Source organism: Bufo bufo, chromosome 4 (assembly GCF_905171765.1).
Source record: "Bufo bufo chromosome 4, aBufBuf1.1, whole genome shotgun sequence".
NCBI classification, from domain to species: domain Eukaryota; kingdom Metazoa; phylum Chordata; class Amphibia; order Anura; family Bufonidae; genus Bufo; species Bufo bufo.
In genome coordinates, this window is record NC_053392.1 from 568,441,471 (window position 1) to 568,447,470 (window position 6,000).

The following is a 6,000-nucleotide window of genomic DNA, read 5'->3' on the forward strand; positions in this document are numbered from 1 at the left end:
ACAGATCATTGGTCAGAGGGCCGTTTCCACACACACCAATTAGTGGCCTGATTGGACGGGTATTGGTCAGATAACCTGTTTGTGTAAATACAACCCTTAGGCCTCGCGCACACAAACGTATTTTCTTGCCTTGTCCGTTCTGTTCTTTTTTGCAGGCCGTATGCGGAACCGATAATTTCAATGGGTCCGCAAAAAAAAAAAACATTGTGCATTCCGTTTCGCAAAAAAATAAAACATGTCCTATTATTGTCCGCATTACGGACAAGGATAGTACTGTTCTATTGGGGGCCGGCTGTTCCGTTCCGCAAAATACGGAATGTACGCGGACTAGGGCTGCAGCTATCAACTATTTTTTTAATCAAGTATTCTATCGATTAATCCAACGATTAATTAAGTATTCTAATAACAAAAAACTAATTAAGAGAACGTTTTTCTTTATAAAAACTCATCAGCTGTCCCCCATGCCATGAGCTTCCTCCCCCAGTGCCAACTGCCCCCATCTCCCCATTCTAGCCATGTCCCCAGCGCCCGTACTTACCTTTCCTGTAGGGGCGCCGCTTCACAGCTCCTCCATCTTCTTCTCTGTGCGCTGCACTGTCGTCCTGACGTCACACACAAGCACTATGACCTGACGATGTGTCAGGAAACGGGCCAGCGGGTGACCACAGAGCGGTGAGTAATAGCAAGAGCTTCACTCCCGCTCCGTGGTCACATGACACAAACAAAAGTAAGGCTGAATGCACACAACCGTGGAAAACGGACGTGAGCGGTCCGTGGTATCCCGGCCTGGCATCCTGCTGACAGCAGGAGCGCACAGAGTCATTGGTCGCTATGGCGCCGTGCGCTTCATGCCGCCGCTGCACTACAATAATACACTCGTATAGATCATACGAGTGTATTACTGTAGTGCAGCGGCGGCATGAAGCGCACGGCGTCATAGCAACCAATGACGCCGTGCGCTCCTGCCGTGAGCAGGATGCCAGGCCGGGATACCACGGACCGCTCACGTCAGTGTTCCACGGCCTAATTGTTTCAGCCCTAACATGGACATCATCTGTATTTTTTAAGGACCGCGAAATACATACGGTTGTGTGCATGAGGCATTAGGGCCCATTCACACTCACGGCAGTATTTTTCTTTTCCAGATTTCCATTCTGTGCGGATCCATGTTTCTGCAAAAACCTTCCGTTTTTACCATTTGTACTGAAATATTAGAACTCAAAAAATTAGAATATTGTGCAAAGTTCATTTATTTCAGTAAGGCTACTTAAAGGGGTTGTCCGGGTTCAGAGCTGAACCCGGACATTCCTCCATTTTCACCCCGGCAGCCCCCCTGACATGAGCATCGGAGCAGTTAATGCTCCGATGCTCTCATTTACCCTGCGCTAAATTGCGCAGGGCAAAGGCATTTTTTGGAGATCCGGTAACATACCGGGGCTCTCCATGGGGCTGATGGGCGGGATTTAGCTCTGCCTTAGCCAGTAAAACGGCTAGGGCAGAGCTAAAGCCCGCCCCTCAGAGCCGGTGACGTCACCGAACACACTGCCGGGTGGAAGTTTACGCCCGGCAGTGTGTTATTGAAAACAAAAGAGCCCGTGATCTGCGCGATCTAGCGCAGGGCAAGGGAGCACATCGGACCATGAGATGCTCCGATGCTAGCCTCAGGGGGGCTGCCTGGGTGAAAATAAGGGTATGTCCGGGTTAAGCTCTGAACCCGGACAACCCCTTTAAAAAGGTGAAACTAACATATGAGAGAGACTCATTACATGCAAAGCGAGATATTTCAAGCCTTTGTTATAATTTGGATGATTATGGCTTACAGCTTATGAAAACCCCAAATCTCAGGTCCCCTTTGCTCAGGGGGTATGGATTAATTAGCTGACTAGAGTGTGACACTATTGAACCTAGAATATTGAACCTTTTCACAAAACTCTAATTTTAAGCTGCATAAATGCAATTCCTTTTAAGTTGCATTACTGAAATAAATGGACTTTTGCACGGTATTCTAATTTTTCGAGTTTTACCTGTATGTCGCTAGGGTACTAAAACAAATTTTCTTTTTATTTCCTGGAAACGGATCCGCAATTGCGGATGACATGCAGATAACCTATTTATGCATTGCGCAGGTCATCCGCATGTTTGCGGACCCATTGACTACAATGGGATCACGGACCGCATTTTGTGGACAATAGTAGGACAAGCTCTGTAGGAAAGCACACTGATTGCTGTCAACATTTTTTCGCGGGGCCATTGAAATGAATTGGTCCGCATTCTATTCCGCAAATTTGCGGAACGGATGCGGACTACAAAATACTGATGTGTGAATGGACCCTTGGACTTCAATGGGGTTGTTAAACAGAAAATCCACAAAAGAAAAAACGCACCAAAACCATGATAATAAGTGTGGATTTACGTGCAGTTTTGCGCACAGAAATGCTCGCTGTGTGCAGGTGGCCTCAGGGTATATGTACTCAATGCACATTGGGGGAGATTTATCCAACTGGTGTAAAGTAGAACTGGTTTAGTTGCCCATAGCAACCAGATTCCACCCTTCATTTTTCAGGGCTCCTTTGGAAAATGAAAGGTGGAATCTGATTGGTTGCTATGGGCAACTAAGCCAGTTCGATAAATGACCCCAATTATGCGTAGATTTTTATTGCGGAAAATCTACAGCATAAAGCAACACCAGCTAAGTAGATTACATTTTCAAATTCTCACATACACGGTGCAGAAAATTTCCATGCAAAAAGTGACCTGCGGTACAAATTTTGAATTTAATCGGGTGTCAATTGAATGGAGCGGTAGTGAGCAAGTGTGGCCCCCGCTCCACTAGAAGGGGAGACAAAGCAGTTTTTCTTGTGATGGCCCCAGCGATCGGCCCCCACAATCAGAACTATTGTACAGATGGGAATTAGAGAAGGCTGGGGGCTCAGGTTATTGTCCCAACGTCCCCAGCAACAAAGCAACCCCTGAGCTGCAATACCAAGACCTAACCCATCATCAATGGAGGCGCCATTTGTGGAAGCAAAAAGCAGACCTTTTCTATGGATCCTGGACAACCCCTGCAGTAACACTAGCTTCCAACGAACAACCCCCCCTTTCCCCAAATTCTGACGTATATGGTCCCCTTCCATACACACATCTCCCCAATGGAGGAAATAAAAATATTCTAGACTAAACCCATACAGAATGTGAGTGAAGAGGGGGGGCACACGGTGGTGGGGGGCAGAGGAAGACACAGATTTATTTGGATTGGAAGCAATCGCCCTCATGCGCGCAGACCTGTCATGGATTTGTATTCTAGCGCCACATCCGGAATTGTGCCATGTCCCATCGGATGCCTGACATAAGGCTGAACCGCAAGGGTTTGCTGTATGAGAAGATCTAAAACCAAAGGAATGCGGGCACATACATGGGCGCTATATGGTCCCTGGTCGCCAGTGCTAGGCTGGGTACGATACATGCACATAATGAGCGGGTCCGGTGGGATTATGCGATACATGGCGTTGTATGATCAATCGTCACCTGCAGAACCAGCGCTTGGGTGCAAGACATGGCGAGGAGCGCAAAGCAAAGAAGGGGAACAATCCACATTTTGAGTAACTCCGTGCGGTGCGGATCTTTTACACGTGGATTTTAGTGCTGAAAAACCGCAGCATAGCGCAGCACCAGCTGAGTGTAAGATCAGACAAATCTCACGTGCGCGGTGCTTTTCTTCTTCTGTGCAGAAATCGACCTCCTACGCGATTTTTTAAATCCTCGGCATGTCAATGGTGTGTAGTTTTGGGCGCGGATTTCACCCTCTTCAATGTGGCAAAACCGTATCAAATCAGCACCAAAAACCGCAAGTAATACATGCACCGTGGGTGCAGGAATATACTGCTTGTAAGGCCTCACATGCACACGACCGTTGTTGTGATCCGCATCCGAGCCACATTTTTTGCGGCTCGGGTGAGGACCCATTCACCTCAATGTGTGCTGTCCGCATCCTTTGCACCGTTCCGTGGCCCCGCAAAAAAAAAATATAGCATGTCCTATTCTTGTCCGTTTTGCAGACAAGAATAGGCATTTATACAATGGGCCGCCCAGTCCGCAAATTGCGGAAGACACACGGGCGGCTTCAATTTTTTTGCGGATCCGCGGACCGCAAAAAACGGCACGGTCGTGTGAATGAGGCCTAAGTCTACGTGCACACGGGTGCAGGTTTACAAACCGAAAATCTGCACAGATCTCTATGCGTTTCAGTACCAAATCTGCATGCGTTACGGTTTTTGGTGCAGTTTGGTGGCGGGTCTCACCCCTTGCATTTAAATCCGACGGCAGGTCAATTTCTGCAAAGAAAAGAAGCAACGTGTAGATGGGATCGGTCTAATCTCAGACACTTTGCTGGTTCCGTATATTACACTGCGGTTTTTCTGCATAGGAATCTGCACGTATTCTGCAAGGAGCCTTACACAGGGGCGCACCACATTTGGCGGGGGGCAGTCTGCCATTACTACACAGCAGGCTAAGACGGAGGGGGTCCTAAACAGGGAGAAGGCTGATGGGGGAAAAAAAATAAAATAGAGGGGAGCGGAGGGCCCGCTAAAAGCTCACCGAGTGTGCAAAGTGCAGGGAGAGGACGGGACACATCACCCGCACATCTGGTGCCCACCGCTGCTGGAAATCTAGACGGACTAGGGGGGGGTGGTAAAGTCGGGGTTAACATCTATGTGACCACTTTAGAATGCAGACAGACAAGTCGGGGGCCATGCCCGTTATGTGGGTGCTCTGCCTGGAAGGGGGGGGCACAATTAATCCTGTGCTGCAGCTATAATACTATAACTCCAATAATACCGTAAGATCCTGCACCCCTCATTCAGGGGCAGCCGCAAAGCACAGAAATAATTCAATCCCCACCCCCACCCCATAAGGCGCCGACATGTACATGTCTGTACACTGGAGGTATGGGGGGGGGGGGGTATTTTGGGGAGTACATGGCACTGGATTAAAATCAGGGGAGTCTATAGGAAGGGATACATCCCAGCCATAACCCTGACTCACATAGAGCAATGTTCACATTCACTGACAGCAGCAGTTGTACTGACATCTTACAATATCAGCCCATATGACTTTGATTTTTAATGGAGGGGAGGGTCCCTCATACAATCTCTAAACCAGGACTTTATTCACACACAGAGGAATCGCATCAAACCTCCAGTCCTGTCTCATCAGATCATATCGCGACATAACGATCACACAATCGCGGTACCAATCGGAGCGATACGATCTCGTCACCAGTCTTCCAATCTGATCGCCCCGTGACCCTAGAACAAGGGATCGTCTGTGCCCGGTCGCGCACACCACGACGACTCCGGCAGAAGTTTAGGTGTCGGGATATGTCGCGATCTTTCTCACTTACCGTTGATGTTACCAGTCTTCTAGATTAGACGCCGACATCCCCGTCACACTGCGCGGCCCAGACCCCGGCCTCCTATTACAATCTTTCCCCGCCCTCGGCAGTCAATTCCGGATTCCTTTCCACCACCACCCCGGGGCTTACTCCCAGGCCTATCCGTTCCCAGAAGCCCGCTTCCAGTGACCGAGGCGTGGGCTGCCGCTGCTGTTTCTCAGGCGGCGGTGGCGGCTCCTCCGAGGACACTATGGAGGCGGCAGCTCAGCATCCCCCGAAGTCTGACCGCGACGGAAAATAACGAAGGGGACTAGACAGGGCTGACTGACAGCAACTCGCAGCCAATCACAGCACAGAAAGGACGCTTCGACCAATCAAGAGCGGAGAGGGCCAAGACAGCGTGCCCCGAGTCCGTGCGGTTAACCAATCAGAGAGCTGTTGGCTGCCAACCATGCGTATAGTGGGCGGGACGAGCAGTAAGTTTGGTAGAGAGGGGGCGAGCATTATAACCCGGTAGCGTTACCGGGGAGGTTGTCAGTGGGTGAGACCCCCGGGCGGGGACGGTCCGTAGTACCGGCTGCTGGGCGCAGAGTCTATCAGGACTGTAT

At 49.7% G+C, this 6,000-nt stretch overlaps 1 protein-coding gene across 1 annotated transcript in view; it reads right to left on the reverse strand.

Moving 5' to 3' along the window:
* SOCS5 (suppressor of cytokine signaling 5) overlaps positions 1-5,682 on the reverse strand; it is a 68,012-nt gene extending 62,330 nt beyond the window's left edge. Inside the window, exon 1 of the mRNA XM_040430316.1 lies at positions 5,402-5,682. The gene's annotated coding sequence lies outside the window, so the exon portion shown is untranslated. The remainder of the gene's footprint in view (positions 1-5,401) is intronic.
* Between the last annotated feature and the right edge of the window lie 318 nt (positions 5,683-6,000).